The following is a 17500-nucleotide window of genomic DNA, read 5'->3' on the forward strand; positions in this document are numbered from 1 at the left end:
GGTTCATGTTTTAATATTTAATAGACCTAGCATGTATTACCTAATAATGGAAGCTATTATTTATGAGTGCATGTTAATTTTTTAGCTTATACACATTGTTCCTGTGGTTTCCAAACTTTTTATATCAGTGAAGCCCTTTTTTCAAACTCGCATGGGTGACTAAGACCTATAATTAGTACAAGTGAAGCTGTTAAGGGAGAAGGTCCGATGGATTCTCGGGGCTCCACTGGGCTTGCACAATTCAGGAAGTTTGGGGAATCCTTGCTGAACACTAATGCATTATTAACAAACTTAAATGGGGGAAACTGAACTCATCTTCAAGACCCTGAAACAGAGCTGAGAGACAGAATAATATATCTAGCAAGTTTCAAATCTGGCTTTTTTCTTTTGTTCTCCAAGGCCAGAATTCTTTTTTGTAAGCCATATGGCTTCTTTTTGAGAGAGAAAAATACTTTCTTTCACGGTTTGTAATACATGGGCAATGTATTTTTACAAGCAACTGCAATTTTTTCTAGATTACAAATGAGGCAACCTATGATGAACTTCTGTATATATCCTATTTGATTCCAGCTGACCTGGAATTATACGCTTTAACTTCTCAAGGTATTACTCCATTACTCTGGAAGTTTTACCCCTTCCTTTTTCTTAAAATTTTTATTTTTAATTTTTTTATTTGTTTTATTTCACAGAGAGAGCATGAGTGAGGGAGAGGGGCAGAAGGAAAGGAGGAGAGGGGAGAGAGAGAGAGAGAGAGAGAGAGAGAGAGAGAGAGAGAGAGAGAGAGAAAGAGAAGAGAATCCTAAGCAGGCTCCATACTCAGTGCAGAGCCTGTTGCAGGGCTTGATCCTATGATCCTGAGATCATGACCCACACTGAAATCAAGAGTTGGATGCTCAACTGACAAAGTCACCCAGGCCCCAGTTCCTGTTTTTCTTGATAATTCAGGTTTGATAATGTTTTTGTTACTAAATTCTTACTCTGATCTGGCACCTGAATTGTACTCTAAATATTTAATTAACCTATAGTATATTGTTAACTTTTACAGATTTTATTTATTTTTTAAGTAAACTCTACACCCAACATGGGGCTCAAACTCACAACCCCAAGATCAAGAGTCGTATGTTCTACCAACTGAGCTAGCCAGGTACCCCACATATTGTTAACTTTAAAAAATTTGTTAATGTTTATTCATTTTATTTTTTGAAACAGTGAGAGGGAGAGAGAGAGAGAGAGAGAGGAGAGAAACAGAGCGTGAGTAGGGGAGGGGCAGAGAGAGAGGGAGACACAGAATCACAGAATCTGAAGCGGGCTCCAGGCTCTGAGCTGTCAGCACAGAGCCCAACACAGGGCTTGAACTCATGAACTGCGAGATCACGACCTGAGCCAAAGTTGGACACTTAAACTGACCGAGACACCCAGGCACCCCACATATTGTTAACTTTTAAAAATGAATTCTTTAAATAAAAATTTATAGGATTCAAATCAATGATAGCTAGGGATTAAGAAACAGAACCAAAATATTTTAGAAATGAAGTGAATTTAAAATCTTCTCCCAAACTACTCACTTTGGCTAAGGCCATCTTAAAATTTATACATTGAAGGGGCATCTGGGTGGCTCAGTCAGTTAAGTGTCCGATTCTTGATTTCAGCTCAGGTTATGATCTCACGATTTGTGAGTCTGAGCCCTGCCTTGGGCTCTGCTCTGGCAACACAGAGCCTGCTTGGGGTTCTCTCTCTCCCTCTCTCTCTCTGCCCCTCTCCTGCTCACACAGTCTCAAAATAAATAAATTAACTTAAGAACAAAAATTTACACATTGAAAAATTGTCTGGAGTATTTCTCAGTGTATTTAGATGTAAGCAAATCATAAAGAAATAATAAAATATATGGCTCCTCTATTTTATTTCTCAAGCAAACTCACAGGCACAACATGGGCACACGTTTTCTTTCTTTGATATAATAAAATCCTCATCATTTTAGATCATTTGAGTGTAAATTTATTAAGAAGTTTGCTATGAAAATGACTTTGCAAAATCTTAATTATAAAATACATGGACATACATATTTTTAAGAAGTGTTCTGTTCAAATCAGTGCAATCCAGCATCTAGTAATGAGCAAACTTATTTGCCCATTTAACAAGTGTTTACTGAGGGTTTATGAACTGTCGTATGAGCTGGGGACAGAACAGGGAACAGTTAAGACAAAAATTCTTGCTTTAATTCTAGTGGGGGCAAAAAATGAACCAAATACAGTAGAGAAAACAGAAATGAATAAAACACTGTTGTCCTAAAAGAGAGAGAGCACAGTGTGTACCTAAATAGTATTAATGCAAAGAAAAGGAAGTGGTTAATTTAGACTGATTAGATAAAATACAGTAAAGGTATAGAACTTAGGTTGATTCAAACTAAAATATAGTTAGCTTTACCTTGAAGATTAAAGAAGAAAACAAAAACAAAACTAGAAGAGTACTGACGCTGGCCCAAACTCAGTATTTACAAAGATGGGAATGGTGAGCAGTGCTCTGATTGCCCAACAGAAAAGACTTTAGTGATTGCTGAAGCTGGAAGGACTGTGAACTGGAACCCAAAGGAGGAGGTGGGTGAAGAGTGCTGAATGGCTAAGAGCGCTGGTGTGGATTACTCCAAGCAAGGAGAGCAATTCAGGGGCTCTGTGCGGGGTCTAAAGCAATCCTGTTTGCGCATTAGGCATGGACGTTTGTGGGAAGTCTGGATTATGAATTGGAGAAGTAAAAACTGCAGCCTCTTTAGGAAGTCTATGGGGTTCTGATGACTAAGCAATGACAGAGACAACTGAAAGGAGGGGTAAATTCAAGAGAAATCTTGGCACCACATGAGATCACGTGACTTTTAGTTCCTGTTCAGCCCTGATGCTCAGTGAGTGGATGTGAGGAAATGGAAGGGAGACCGTCAAAGACAAGGTTCCCTAGGGGATATGATTTGGTAAGTTAACAGAATGGCTCGCAGAAGGCAGGAGGTTGTGCTCTTGGACTGTTTATAGTGTTCCAAAAATAGACATGCTAGCAAAGCTCAGATTCTGTTTTGTAAATGGTATATGGCATATTTGAATCTAGATCTCTCTTAAATGAGTATTTAGTTTAATTGAAAGGAAATACAATTAGTGTAGTCTTCTTAATATACACAGTGCACTTCTGTGGGTGTCAGATGTGAGCAGACAGGATTGGATGCTTCATGCTGATGGCCCTTCATTCCCAACAGGCTATGTTTCTAGTCAATAATGTTGCTATCCCTTCAATTCAAATTTTAACAATACACGTGTAGAAAATTACTCAGATGTGACTGAAACCACGAGTAATTACTCATTTACTGCACATTTAGGAACACAGAACTTAGAGCTTAGAGAAGCTGTTTTGAAAGAGCAGAGTATTGATTAATTATGGAAGACATCTATAAAAATTCTTTTTTAAATTAAAATTATTCATGGAGAATTGAAAACTTTCACCGTGAAAAAAGACATCCTTTCAAAACTAGGTTTAAATTCTATCTTTAAAAGCTAACACCATTAAATTAATTGTGAAGGCTAGCATTTTTAATATATGGAATTGTTCATGCAGGCTTATGCTTTTCTAATCATATATTAATTGAAGCTAACTGTTCAAAATAAAACCTAGTTTTGGTGTTATCCAATGAGTAGATAAAATTAACTTGTAATTTACGATAAACAAATAGTTAATAAGCTAAGATCCTAAAAAATTCTTAAATACCCATCCATTGCTTTATTTACATTTTACCTTACTGAAATTTTTCTTCATGGTAAAAAAATAAAACTTTCGGGCTATGTAAGGTAAAATACCAACAGATGTGAATTGTGAAAAGGGAAAAGAGCCTAACACACTCTAAGAAGAGTTAGATATATTCTATGAAAACCTAAAAAAGCCTTAAAACCTCACTGTGAATAAAAGCAATTAATTAATTTGTTGATAACTGGTCCTCCAAATGGATTTCAACTCATTTTGACTCTTGGTCAAAAGCAGTACTTTCTCATTAAAGGTATGGATTCACAGATTAAAAATAAATTTTGCTCACATGTCTTCTTAGTTTTAAATTTTAGTTTTTTTTTTTTTTTTGTAACCAATTCATATTTGATGAGAGCTTGCACTGCACTGTATTTCCCAAAGTTCCAACTGGTGATACATCTAAGTCGGCTCCCTATTCACCTAGGTTTTGAGCCATTCTTCTAAGAGGATCAAGATCAACAACCCCAGAACCACAACAGGGTAAGCGAATTATATAATTTTCTTACCCATAATAATGGTTTTGTAGAATGACAAAGTTAAATGAAAACCAAGTGAGATGATAAAACTATGATCCCCAAAGACTAGTATATTAGATTGTTGATTTAGTGATCTTTTAAGTGGAACTGCCTGCCTGAATTTCTGAATTGTGAACAGGTGTTTAGGTGTGCAGAATTCTTACTGATTTTAATGGAGTTACACTATGAAATCCCTTTACACTACTTTGATTGTTTCCCATATGTAGAGCATAATCAAATTCAGACCACTGAAGTTATCCACATGTCTCTGAAGCTAGGATTTTGTCAGCATATTGAATTATACAAATGGATAACCATGTCTTTTCTGTAGATTAGCTGAGTAAGTAAAAGTTGTGCAAGAAGGGGGTCAATCATATACAGACTTTTAAAAAAATGATACATGTGTAATACAAAATTTTGCATATAATATACATGTAATATGTATTTCAATAACATAACAGTGAGTTCTTCTCAAGGACATTAGCTACCCATTAATAATTAGATTTTTAATGTTTGTTTGTTTAGAGGACAGTGGGGGCAGAAAGAATGGGAAAAAGAATTCTAAGCAGGGTCTACGCCCAGTGCAGAGTCCAATGGGGGGCCCCATCTCATGACTTTGAGATCAGGACCTGAACTGAAATCAGGAATTGGACGCTTAACCGACTGAGCCACCCAGGTGTCCCAATAATTAGATTTTTCTTAATTATTGGAAAGATATTGAGCAAGGAGGGACTCTTGTCTCATTTGCTTACTGAAATATCTCCAGTGCCTAAAACAGTGTCCCATGCATAGGAGGTGTCCAATAAATGTCTTATAAATGAATGAACTGCAAATAACCCATCCTTAAATATAATCACCTGCTCAGTTAAATTTATGATCAGACTGCATATTAACAATATAATTCTATTTTTTTGAAATATTACTATCTTAGTTTATCTAGTACATAAATCAACAACACACACACACACACACACACACACACACACACACACAATCCATAGCAGATTCAATATGATTATCTTATTGAAAGTTCAGTGTGAAAAGTCTATCATATGGTTAAGGTTGGTATTTCAACCTTAACTTCAAGTTCTTCTGGACTTAAAACCAAAAATCAGATTTTCTTTTTGTATATAACCCTAGAGTTTGTAAAACTTCAACATTATATATTTTTTTATTTTCATATAATAAAATGCATTGAAATTACATTTACTAGAGCAAGAACATTATTTTAGAACAGAATTTTGCTAGTAGATTGCAAGAACAACACATTGGTGGCAGGATCGTTAAAGGAGCCACTCATGTGATCTAGAAACTTGAGCTTTTTTCTTAGAGTCAAGCCTTAGAACCAAGTAAAGCCTTACAACCAACACCATGATTATTCACTTTCTACAAGCTTCAAAACTCATTTTACTCAGATAAAGGTCTAAGAAGCAGTTTGGATAATTAATTTTTCTACCACCTGCCCCTCTACCCTCTGAAACCTTTGTAGGATGCATTTATTCAAGCAACACCACCCATTTATCGATCACCTATTATATTCTTCGCCCTGGGCACACACAATGAGTAAGAGACAGTACCCAATATGAATATGTTTATCTTGTGGTTGAAACCAAATTATGTAACAAGTATTTTAGAAATGGCCAAATAAGTCTAGCTACAGATGTATCTACAATACAACAGTATTAGCATAGTGGTTAACAGCAGAGTGGTTAATAGCTTTGTCCGAGAGGTTCACTGAATGCTTTATAGTCCCAAAAACAGAAGAGTGATAAAGACTGAATAAGTAGTCCTGGCTGAATTCTCTCTGCATGTTATAATATACAATGAAAAATCTAGGAATTCTAGGTAGTATCAGATCATTCAAAGGCTATTGATTATTAACTCCCGATGTTTCAGGTAATGTACCAAAAGCTTTATATGTATGAAGGATAGATGGATGACAAATACATATATACATACATACATAGGTAGATAGGTGATGGGTAGTTCTAGATAGAGCATCAATTATATATTTTGTTAAGGCAATTAATAGTTTGTATTATAATTATTTGTTTACACAGATGCTTTCCCTCTAAAGACCATGAATCCCTTGTGAACACGGTCTTATTCATCTGTGTGTCCCCAGAAACACCTAAGGTTCCTTTCCCATGGTAGGCATTCCATAAAGGTTTCTTGAACTAATAATGAACACCTAAACCAACAATCTTTGTGGCATCTCTCAAGTCAATTAATATTTTATACCTCAGATTTTCTCAGTCTAGTTGGCCTCTAAGGGCCTTTTGCGTTAAAAAATATGATAAAGTTTTCCCTCAAAGTTCTATATTAACTGATTTCTACAAACCTCAGCTATAGGGGTAAGAAAGAAATATAGTTGTTTCAAGATATGAATAAAAGCTGCCTGTACATCCTTTATGCTTGAACCTATCCATTCCAGAGTCACAAAATGTTCACTGATTGCCTATAGGTCCAGATCTATTTTATGTTCCTGAATTTTTTTAAATTAGTAATTATTTCAAACACACCAACATAAAAATAACATAATGAAAGCACAATCTAACAGATTCTAACCTTAAAGCAAACAATGTGCACCACAAATAAACCAAAGTAACTATCAATGGAGAAGAAGCTTCCTGTTTACCTGTTTCCAATACTTTTCTTCTTTCTCCTCTCCAAGAAGTAACTACTATCCTACTCCTTTCCTATACCAAAAGAGCAAAGCCTACAGCCAGGTGTGAATGAAATTCATAATGAGGGTATTCTGAAGCAACATGATCTCACTCTCAAAACGTCAACAACACCCTGGGTCGTCGCTACTGATCTCCAAGGAACAAGACGGTTCCCAAGCAACTCTGATGCATGGAGAAGATGGCAGAAAGATCTCTGCAGACAATCTAGCAGCTGCCTGGGTAGAAAAATCATTGTGGTCACCATCACCCCTTCATATGAGGGCTTCAACCAGTAGATTGACATAGTGGTCACGAGCTGGGGCTTGCAGCCATTGCTGTTGTGTTGTGACGTTGAGCACGTTCCTTAACCTCTACTGAGCATCAGTCATGTCATCTATAAAATGAAGATGACAAATGTGTTTACCTCACAGAGTTATTCGGATTCAGTGAATTAGTGCATGGAGGATGCTTCCAAGAGTACCTGGCACATAGTTGAGTATACAATTAATGTTTAAAGTTATTAAATTCTAGGACCACAAACAAAATTTTTATAAAAGGAAGTGTTATTTCCTCCCATCACCTTCAGAATCCTACCAGAGGCATGTGCCTCCTCAGAAAAGAAAGCACACTTCTGGAAAACATACTAATCATTAGAAATCATGTTCTGTAGTCATCTGACCATATGGATAGTAAAATGTGAAAGGGCAGGAAATCTTGCTTCTAATCTCTGTTCATTTATTCAGTGTCCTTCTTGAGCAGCACCTAGTACACATGAGTCAGTGTAGTGTGCACTAGGGATACAGGGGGATGAAACCATGGAGGACACAACCGCCAACAATCCTATTTCAAACACATAATTGCATCAAAATTTGGCTAACGGTAGGATCCTTCGTTTGCTCTCACAAAATGTTTACTCTTTCTTAGCCTCAACCTTCTCATTCATAAAATAAGTGCAGTAACACTTGCCGTCTCTCCTTCATGTTGCTGTGAGCTTAAATAAAACCATTTGTATAGCACCCTCTGTGAAAGCCGAGACATCATCTGAAGAAAAGTGTTCATGATATTGACACTTTGGCTTGGTTGCTGAGATACGTTCACTTCAAAATATTCTCAAGTCTTTCCAGGCAGGGAATGAATCGTGGGAGCTCTGTGTTTCAAAGCTTAGGTAGAAACCTATGTGACAACCACAATCTCCCTCACGTGGACTGACCGTATGTGCCTGAAAACAATGCTGGATATAGAAATTACATTATAACCAATTTGAAAACCGAGGAAAAGAAATGCTCATTCTTTTCTGATAAATTTAACTATTTTATCTTTATAGGAAGAGTGAAATGAAAAGTAATGTCTTTTGCCACCCTCCTCATAAATTCTGTCTAAATTCCTAGACACAACAATGACAGAATTCATGTAAATACTCCTAACCTTAAAGGTCAGATTTGGGGACCTCATGGAGTGGTGCAAGGGAGTCTGGCCAGCTGCTGACCACACTCAGTGGATGAAACCAAATATCCATCTCCAGGCTGGCTAGCCTGGAAGCCCTGATTATAGGAACTACCCACTTTGCTAAAAAGGAGTAGGTTATTAAAAGTGTTCCACTGATTGCAAGCTATCAATTATTCAGAATCATTTAATTGTGAAACAATTTAAAATTTTAAAACCACTTAATAAATTAATACTGTAAAAAAGGGAATATTCCTCAGCCTGAATATTCAATTTCAGTTTTCCTTATTTCAGAAGTGGCTTCCCTTAGTAGCAACGTAGTACTACTGACAGCTCACAAAGTACATGTTTTAGATTTTGTTCCAAAGCTAATATTTTAATAAAATATATAATATAACAAATATAACATTGAAATAAATTATATCCATCTTTCTATAAATTAGTTTATAGACTGATCTTAAGTACCTTGCTCTCCAATTTGGCGTTTTAAACATTTAAATGGCTTGCACGTGCTCCATACTTTGCCTCTTCTAGGTCGTTAACCTTGACAGCTGTTTATTATAAAAGGCAAAATTACCAAATAGATGTCCTGATATGTTTTTTGTACTTCTGAGTCGGCTAGGTCATTAATTCCCAATTAATAAAACAGTAAAATCCTAGTAATAGACCATAGAATTTCCTACTTTTAATTAAACTTATTCTTGTTTATTTCCCCCATTATATCACCCTATCATATAATCCAAATGCTTTGTCCACCCTGGCGATCAATTTAACTAGAGTGGTATGATTTTCTGGTTTTGACTCCATACAAACTGCTAGGATGTTGGGTCAAATGTTCCATAACCTACTTATCTCTGGTTATTTTTAGATAAAATTTAGCAGAAAAATTCAAAAATTATAATGATGGATTTACATCAGAGCTGCAATATAATTGCACGCAACCTATTAGGAACCCATTTGAACTCTGATAGAGTGGTTCATTATTTGTGGATGTCTGACAAGAGCACAATATTCTCAGCAATATTTTATATGATATAAAAGGTTAGGTTTGAAAAATTAGCATCACAAATGTCACATTTACTTCCAGCAGGAAATGTGCAACAATATGTGACAATACTGAATAAAATGTTGAAACATGTTTTCCTTTTGTTTTACTTTACTCATTTTTGTAATACAACACTGGTTACTGGAAAATGCCTTACAGCTTTATTCAAAACACATGTTCAAAGATTTGAATGAAAAAACTTTGACTCTCTCTGGAACATCTAACCGATATATCATTTGTGAGCTTTAAATTTTTTCTTACTGTCAGGAACACTTTTATGTCTTTAAGATTTATTTAAACTAGTTTATTATATAATGAAGCTTGTCAGATCATAGGAACAAAGTCAAACAAGATGTGCTATATCAAAGTATAACATTTAACATATAGATTTAAGTATACATATCAAGTACAATGCAATCAAGCAAAGTTTAATCTGAAAATGCAAATGTTTCAGATTATTAAAGCCACATCTGTCCTTTGAAGCACAATTTGGACTGTTTATCAAAAAGCTATGTGTAATTATTCTCTCCCACCCTAGACTTGGTAACAACAGATTTCTTTTCTTAAGAACTTTTCAATTTCGCTTTAGAGCTGGGGTTTTAAAGACTTAACCACCAAAGAATATAAGATCACAAATGGAAAATTAAAAATCTTTACAATGTGTCCTATTATAATTGCAATGGTTTGTTGTTGGTAAATTGGGATAATATTTCAAAAGGCATTTCTCTAGGGTTTAAGAAAAATTCCAAATGCTTTTGGAAATCAATTCAATGTAGTCCTAGCTTCAAAAATGTGGGCTTAAACACATTATTAAAATTTTTCAATATAAAGTTTTACAATACATTTGGCTTTCTCGGCCTTGGCCAACAGAGACCATCAAAAGCAGCAGTTTAGCTGGTAAAGTGTGGCTCTGAACCCTTCAGAGAAACTAGGACAGAACTTTGAGTTCTATGTCCCTGAGGTTCTCAATCTCTCCCTCCCTCTCTCTCTCTGTGTTTATTTTATATGATATATATATATATATGATATACATATACATATATACACATATATGGCTCTGTTGTATTCTCTAATATACATCCATTGACCTAATACATACACACATATATATAAAACAGAAAAGATTTGTAACCAATCATCAGTAACATTACTACATCTGAACTTCTGGGAATAAAATGAGTTGTTCCAATGTTATTCTAGAACAGACCTAGTTTCTGTGTGAAGGTATGATCTAGTATTGCACACGTAAGAACTGAGTATGACACAGAAGCTTTGGTTACTCATTGACAAAATCTACTTAAAGATGAGAGCTCCATGTATCTTCGATTATAAAGGCTCACATGTATGACAGTCTTGTTACAATCAAGCAATACTTTATAAAATTAATTGGCATCTCTGACACCTATTACGGCAAAGTTTAAAAATTAAATATGTATCCTTAAGCTGAAGAAATAATTGGGAAGTTCACGGCACTCAGGGATGGAGCTCCATTGCTTGTGACTCTGGATCGTTAAGGCCACGTCTACAAACATAGCAGATGTAATCACAGCACACACTGCCCGCGAAAGGTTGAGAACTCAGAACTGCTAAAACTATAAACTCTATACACTGCTTCCTCGATAATTCGGGTTTAATGTATGAATTCTAATCTGGCTTCAGTAATCAACAAGGGAGAGAGGCAAAAGGGTGGCCTGAAGGAGCTTCTGTCTCACCTCTTAGACTTTTTAAAAATGGAGGTAGTAGTACCTCTGTGATCCCACAGGCAAAGGAAACAAGAATGCTTGCTAGAGGACTGTGCTAGTTTTCTTCTTAAGAAAATGGGGTCAGTGATGTGACTGAAAGGATAATTCTGTAATACCATAAACACTGCCATCATATAGTAGGAAAAGTAGATTGTTGACAAAGGCAACAGAGGTGAGTGCTTTATTTCCTTTCTCTTAACGTTTGTGAGTTTCAGGAGTTTTCTGAAACCTGAACGTGGAGTCTTCAAAATCATGAAAGGGCCGCTAAGGAAACACAGTCTAGTTTCCAAACAGGAGAAGCAGTATGTTGGAGAGCTTGAGTCCTAGGAAACATCCGAAATCATAAAACCCTCTTAGATACTGGAGCTGCCACAGGGCAATGGGGTAAGGGGGGAACGGGCCTCAGGAGAGGTGGCTGAGGGCTGAATTAACCTGCAGGTTTAGCAGTGACTGCTCTCTTCAATTCCCTTCTATTTTGCAAATGCCCAGAGGCATTTCTGCAGTGGAACATCTTGCAAATTCTAAAAATAAAGTAATAAAGTTTGATTCCTCAACTTTCACAATATTTTGACAGATTCTTCCAACTTTAATTTCCTTTTGGTAATGGTAGTATGATTTGCATTATGTTACATTGCTTCATTTTACCATAAAAAAATTCATCTCTAGAGAACTGCTCTGAAATTATGCACTACTTTCATAGACCTCCCCTCAGAATTGAACAAAAATAATTTTCTCATTGTAATCTTATATCGTAATGGTAAGATCTTACTGTAGACCGGTATTTGAAGCCAGGTTTGAATTTTCTTAAAGAAATTTTGAATGACAGCCCTCTAACAGGTTCTTATTTCCCCTCCCCAAATCATTTACATAGAAGAAATGACCAGAACTGATTTATTTAAAATCTGGAGAAGTTACAAAAAGAAACACAAAAATCAAATCACTGTCAGTGTTACTTGCTTCCCTCATATAGCGAGGTGGGGTCTTTTTTGCGTGCCTGTTGGGGAGGGGTGGGGAGGAGAGCAGCTCAGGCACATGGAGGGAGGATAGAGTGGTGAGCGCAACATTTATTAAACCTGCTCTGTGACAGAAAACTGCTCCAGAAAAACACTGCCTTGCTAGGAGATCAGCAGTACAGAGGCTCTACCAGAGAAACCTCTTGAAAGAAAGGAGTTTGGTGGCTTTTTCTAAAAAGAAACAAACGAATCTCGCCAAAAAAAAAAAAAATAAATAAATCCCATCAATATTCCTAATGTGCCTTTTGTTACACAAATAAAGCCCATTTACTCGGAACTTTTTTATGATCTGAACTGATCTATGTGTATCAGAGACTCAAGATAGAGTTAGTGACACTAAAGGGTGTAACAGATAGGAAAGGGGAGAGACGGGAATGTGGTAGCTGGCAGGCTCTAAAGTCACTCAGGGAGGGAAATTAAGACCGATGTCCAACAGGATAGGAAAGCGGCCTGAAACACAAAATTTCTTATCACTACTCTCACCTCACTAGGTGAATAAGCCCAAGCTTCCAGCACACCTAAATCTTGTCTGCTACCTAAGCAAGAAGTGTAATCACTTTTCCCCAGGCTGATCAGAGCTGAACTTATTCCTCCGACTGAAGGAAAATCTCTGTAACACTGGGTGCAACGGAGATGGGAGCCAAGCACAGCCCCGCCTTACAAGATGAGAATTACTGACCATCTGCCTCCACGGCGGACACTTTCTAGAGCTTTCTTGCCCACAGAAATTCCCCACAAAAGATGCCGCCACTACCTGCGATCGCACCCTTTGTTGATGAGAAGTGACAAATCGGAGCACTATTTTTATTTCTGAGTTTTAATTTCCAAAATACGAATGCCACAATTATTCATGTAACTGTAACTCATCAAGATCCACATATATATTTTTCATTTCATGTTTTAAAATAGTCAACTTTCAATTATCTTCAAAGGATCAGATGTCCTGCAGTTTATTTCTGACAAATCATCCATTTTATTGTTTCTGACGTTGTTACCAACTCTGCTTAATTAAACGTTTATTTACACAAATGGGATATTTGCTTAATCTAACCCAGGATTTTAGGAGGGAGAAATGCTTTAGGAATAAAAACAATTTCCTTTGCGCCTATGAACGACTAGTACATTCTACATGAATGCTGACTCCCAGAACGAAGTGGTGGAGGTCGTGTTAAAGTTGATTAGAAGGACAGGGTGGAAAAAGTAGGCAGTGTTTTCAGACTTTCACGAGACACTTATTAACTATGTGGTTACTGTGTCTGAGTTAGGGAGAATTTCAGATTAGAGACACTCTCCAATGAACAATAAAACACCCTTGCCAAGGCTAAATAGAAGGGACTTTGAAAAGTTTCTTACATCTAAACAGCACAAAAGTGAACAGTGGAACAGAGCTGCTACCTTGCTAGCCCATGGAGAGGGCATGTATACAGATGTAACAAAGGGATATACATAGTCCATTACTTGTTTGCTTCAAAGTCATCAGATTTTACTTAACATACACACACGCGTGCGCACATGCTGAACCAAACAAAACTCCCATTTGACAAGATGAAACAGTGTGAAGTGGCCTAAGATTCTTATTCACAGTTGCATAACAGGCTCCTTGATCTGCAATATGCTTGGCAGCAACAGCAAGAACAGATATTGTGCAAGTTACAAATTAACTAGAACATCATTAACCAGTGCTAAGAAGACAGTGCCTGGTGTTGTCTTCAGTAAATTGGCTATTTGAGGAAAAACTTTTTCCTAGCTATGCCTTTGCCCATAATGCCCCAGTGAATATGGCCACAATCATATTATCACTTCTCTTCCAAAGAATATCAATCGGTTTAAAAAAAAAAAAAATCAACCGCTACACCACATCAATGCTACCCACTGGCTATAGACCTAGTTCAGTTCCTTTGAAAGCTTCTGGACAAAATACATTTCTCAATTAATTTCATAAAATACTATTACTGAAACCAGACTGAATATTTCCACGTCCAGCCTTGTAAAGGCTTTGGTCACTGATAGCTTGACTATCTCTATGATTGGGAGACAAGGCCAGGATTTTAAAGGACGGTATCTCTTTACTCTTTGTTTCCCTAGGCACAAGAAATATAAACTTCAAGAACTTTTTAAGGACTTCTCATTTATGTATTCTCCTTTTTCTTTTTCTAGTAGCATTATTAGGGTTTCTACTGGCAGAGTGAAACGTTTTATGGGTCACCAATCTTAAATTACATGTGCTACAATGTCCTTTCCAATATTTGACTGAGATGTTTAATGAGAAATAATACCATGCAACAATTAAAATAATTCTATGCAAGATTTGATCGCTACCCAAATCTGAAAACAAGGAATTGTTTACTTATTCTTGTATGGCATTTATTTAAACATTATGATGCATGCTTTTACATATTAAGAATATAATTACACATGTTGATGTACAATTCCATAAAAGATGGTTGTTTAATTATAGCCTTGTCTGTGAATGTTATATATATTGGTGTGTTATTATAATCAGACATTTGTTTAGTTTCTAAAAAAATAAGTGCTTTATTTTGTCTGGCTAATGTAGTTTTATCTAAAATATTTTAACATTAGCCATTGAAATGGAAGCTCTTTTTATTAATTATGATAGCAATATATACATTATACAAAATGTAAACAAATGCAACCAAATGGGTAATAGGTGGCTACCAAATTAAAGTTAATAACTAACATATATCTATGGCTCATATTCTCTGTGCTGAAGATGAGAAAATGCATTAGGTTTTATTACTCTGCATTCTGGGGAAGTTCCTTTAATTTTGTATCTTAGATGATTTCACAGATATTAAGGATTCCATTAGATGAAGTTGATCTTCAGCCAGTTTCTAACTTTTCAGAGTTTATTTCTGGGCAGAGAATCTTTGCTTTAAATGTGGGCAGCAGTTGTCTCCATAACCTAATGCTCTGCTTTTAGGATGAACATGAATATCCCACAAAGACTTGGCTGATTTGTGCTATGCCCAGAATGCATTAGTGTATTTGTTTGCAGAGCACGAGGCAAGATCACTGGAAGTCAGGTCAGCGCAATGTTTCAATACATATCTTTCTAATCCTCAGAGCTCTAGGGCATGCACTATACACAATCTCCCTTTTAGTTACTGTGGATCTTTCCTTCGTGCTTCTTCAGATATTTAGAGGAGAGGTGAAGAAAAAGCAAAGCATCTTTAATTAAAGCATTCAAAATGATACCTGACCTTTCACTTTTGTTGACCAAATGGTTTATGCTTTTTTCAATCACTGCCATCTATCATCCTTAATTAGCATCTACCCAATAAAACAGCTCACTTCTGAAGTATATTAATTACTGTTTTACGACTTTGGTTCCTATTATCTTAGCTGTACAGCAACAACTATAAAAAGCGTGGCATTTCCCTGCACAAAGGGGCAGTATATGTTACGTGTGATTCATGTAAGTTACATTAATATTTAGAAGAGCGGTCTGGAATAAGTTGCGTGTTCTAACTTCATGCCCTAAGGAGTTGTTTCAATTTTCAGCACTAGAAATAAGTCTTTCTGGGAGAGACTAGGGAGCAAAACTTTCTGCTATGGGAATTTCAAGATCATTCAAGTTATGAGTGGCAAATCCAAACAATAAAGGAAGACACTAGGTTTAGAAGAAATATTCTGTTCTATAAATTTTGTAACCACAGTATGCAGGGGAAACTCCCTTTCATATATTTGTGTATAATACAGAGAACTGAGAGTCATTTCACTGTTTTCTAAGTAAATGACTTTTAATTATTTTCATGATTTGGTCATGTGGCATCCTGTAAATAATAAAATTTTCTGTAGAATTTACTGAAAATTATTCATGATGGATTGTTATGAGTTTAATATTACAAGATGTTACTAAAAAAACAAAAAAAAATCCGGTAGCCTTAGGAAAATAAATATAGTCAGAAAGAAAAGAGAAGAGAAGAGAAGAGAAGAGAGGAGAAGAGAAGACAAGAGAAGAGAAGAAAAGGAAAAGAGGAGGAAATAAGGGAGGGAGGGAGAGAGGAAAGAAGAAAGGAAGGAAAGAAAGAAAAGAAAGAAAGAGTAAGGAGAATAAGTTGAAAAATTTTAAACTACTGAAACTTCTCAGAATTCACAAAATGTATGAAAGGAAAAAATTTTTAGAGTCTGATTTATCTCCATCACTATACAATTATAATGATAGAAAGGACCTCAGGTCTGTTTCTTGACTTTGTTTAGGACCATAAATAAATCCACTGAGCCATGAGAACATACTCTGGGACGGATGGATGGAAGGAAAGGATGAAGAGAAGAATTTCTAGAGGAAGGAAATTCACAGCACTTTGCAAAAGCTTTTTCTAATGATAGAGACTATAATAAAACTGGCTTGTGCACTTCTCTCTCTCACACTGCAATTTAAATCTTTCTCTTGTTCCATCATCAGTGAGAAGAGAGAACAGTTTTTTACTGCCTCTTCGAGTAGTGAAAAGTATCTTTATTTTAGGAGGTCCACTAGTGAGCAGAAATAATACAGTGTGCAATGGCGTGCTAAACTAATCAGCACCCAGATTTCACTTATCAACATATTATGAGCAATAAAATTATTTCTGCAATTTATATATGGAGAATCAAGGCAAATTTTCAATTTCAAGAAAGGAAAATTTAAAGAAGTAAAAAAAAAATATGAGGGAGCAGAGTGTTTTTAAAGCCATGCATGTGGATCTAGTCATTTATTTAAAAGGCTAGAGATAGGAATTCTGTCTGCCCGTACCTTGTAAATGGTAGACCATAATGGTGTAGGCTCTGGGCACTAAGAAAACAATAATAATAATGGCTTTCCAGATTCAAAAGGAAATTAAAATTAAGTGTAGAATGAACTTGCTTTCTTCCTGAATTAAATATGGAAAGCTAAAGACAATAACGTTTTACTGCACAACTTTTTAAACTCTAAGTGCATAAAGCAGAGGATTAAGTGAAAAAATCAGGTTCATAAAAAATGCATAAATGGTATTTAAAAGAGCGCCATAACAAAAGCATTATTTTATGAACTTTTCTTGCCATAAAACACAAGTTTAGTCATGTACTGGTTATAAAGTCAGCATAATTTGAGTAACTTCTAGGGATAATAGCAAGTCTTTTAGAATGTTTTTGGTTTCTGTTCATTATAAAGAAAACACACACACACACCTTCACATCTTCCTTCCTTGTGAAACTTAGATCACTTTGCTTTTACAATTAGTTGGTACCAACTTGAAATTCTTGGAAACTACCATACGTGCATAAGCACTTTTAATGTACTGCAACAAAAGCATAATAG

General features: G+C 35.9%; 1 protein-coding gene and 1 long non-coding RNA gene across 7 annotated transcripts in view; one reads left to right on the forward strand and one right to left on the reverse strand.

Moving 5' to 3' along the window:
• Window positions 1-17500, reverse strand: part of TRPS1 (transcriptional repressor GATA binding 1) — a 254080-nt gene that overhangs the window by 44474 nt on the left and 192106 nt on the right. The gene's annotated exons all lie outside the window — the stretch shown is intronic.
• Window positions 2790-17500, forward strand: part of LOC109273248 (uncharacterized) — a 30591-nt gene continuing 15880 nt past the window's right edge. The window contains exons 1-2 of the long non-coding RNA XR_002082941.2: window positions 2790-2959; window positions 4199-4254. This is a non-coding gene — a long non-coding RNA (uncharacterized LOC109273248). The remainder of the gene's footprint in view (window positions 2960-4198; window positions 4255-17500) is intronic.

The sequence above is a fragment of the Panthera pardus genome, unplaced genomic scaffold, assembly GCF_024362965.1.
Source record: "Panthera pardus isolate Hobbes unplaced genomic scaffold, ASM2436296v1 HiC_scaffold_7, whole genome shotgun sequence".
NCBI lineage: Eukaryota > Metazoa > Chordata > Mammalia > Carnivora > Felidae > Panthera > Panthera pardus.